Raw genomic sequence first — 1965 nt, forward strand, 5'->3', positions numbered from 1 at the left:
CTGCCTCCTGAGTCTTTATTGGTAAAAGAGAATGGAGGTATTTTCATAATTATTTAGAACAAGAGGAGTCTGGCAATATCTTTACCAAAAGGCACAAAAGCAGGGAAACAGTGGAGGAGACAGGTAGTAGCAGGAAAGCATTGTGTGTGGAATGGATGCAGTCGTTCAACTGTGTCCCCTCCAATGTGGGAGGCCACGCTGGATCTGCCAACTGCGAGTTTGTGCCCTGAGCCATGCTATCACTCATTTCATCCTAGTTCTGTATATTCATTCCATCATAGTATTTTTCTTGATTGTTTAGATAATCTACATCATTCATTCCAGGTACAATCACTTCTGATTTTGTAATGCCAGGTTCACGGGACCCTCAGAGACCACCCGGAGGTGCCTTGATCAAATTGCAAGAGAGCTTTATTAGGAGAGTGATGGAACTCACGACCCAAGTCTCACTGTTGGAGCAGTAGAGAGTGAACTGGTTCCTCTAGATCATCAGGGTTGGAGTGTATTGGGAGATCTTAATGTGGTTTTTAAGCCCCAGGACAAGAGAGAGGCAACTGGGAACCAGTTGTGCGTGGACTCCTCCAAGACAAGAGGCCTCAGTCCCTTTTCTTCTCCTTTTGGAGACAGGGTGGCAGGGAGCCTAGGCTAGCCTGCTCTCCCTCAGTGAAGGATGACCTGGTACTGGTGGTGTGTTCTCACTGGTCTGGCATTGCTGCCCAGGTGCTTTCAAGGCACCACATTAAGGAGTTGCCATGAGAGCACCATATCAGGATATGCTTCCTGGGCCAACAATGTCTCAGGAAACCCCTGATGATTTCTTTGTTTGTTTGTTTGTTTGTTTGTTTAGTTTAGTTTAGTTTAGTTTAGTTTGATTTGGGCTCAATTATTGGGTTGTCTGGAGGTTTTTCGTACCTTTGGTTTCAAGGATTTCCTTTTCTTAATTTTTTCTCTTTATTATTTATTCATTTATTTAGCTCTATCTTTCTTTTCTTTCTCGTCATGCTGAGGGCTTCTTAGGAATCCCAGCAAGCCTTAATCCTTGGGTGACTGAATACAGCTTTCCATAGGTTCTAATTGACAAGGTACTATAGAGAAATAAGAGGACTCCCCACTCTTAAACCAAAATTTCATGTTCCTCATACAGAACCAGTATGGAACCAGAAACAAAAGTCATCCAAGCTGGAGCAGATAAAGGGCAGATGGAGAACTCAAGCCATGAGCCAAAGGAAAACAGCAGAGAACTGGGACATGACAGGTGGCTTGGGACCATCAAGCCACTTAACTTTAGTGACACACTTCCTCCAACAGGACCCTAGCTCCCAAACTAGAAGAAACAGTGTGACCTTCTGTGGACTCAACAGTCAAGGGTGTGAGACTCTTGGTCAGAGTCTCAAAGCACCACTCTGCTCACCTTTCTTCCTGTCCTAAGAAACAATTTCTGATCCTAAGACACATCCTCTGTTTCTTTGTTTCTTTGTTTGTATTGTACTCTATAAAGTATGGCCTTTGTACTTCCTAGGGTACCGAGCTATGTCCTACCTCATACCAGTTTCCATTACCATTTGGAAATTTGAGGCTATGAAATACGAAGGAAGTATTGTATACCAAGAGGACTAGAGACTGAAAATGGCATGAGCACCCTTCTATGAAAACAGAGGTTGTCCTGGTGTGAGAGAAAACTCCAGGTCAAAGTCAGAGACAGACTGGAGAGGGCAAGTCCCAGGACTCCAGGAAATGAACCTCTCTAAAGAGCAATTGGCTGCCCTTCCTTACTCATGGACCCCATGGAAACGACCGAGACAAGGCAGGAGAGTTACTGTAGAGACATTTATTTCATTTCACATTTGATTCTCCTATGAGGTAGTAGAGGAGAGTGAACAGAGCCACACTATTGCAGGACTCTGAGGTTTGTCAGAAAATAAAATCTAACAAAGAGCACAGTCTTCATTGAGGGCCTGGGTGCTG

This window comes from Psammomys obesus, unplaced genomic scaffold (genome assembly GCF_907164565.1).
Source record: "Psammomys obesus unplaced genomic scaffold, mPsaObe1.curated_primary_1811, whole genome shotgun sequence".
NCBI lineage: Eukaryota > Metazoa > Chordata > Mammalia > Rodentia > Muridae > Psammomys > Psammomys obesus.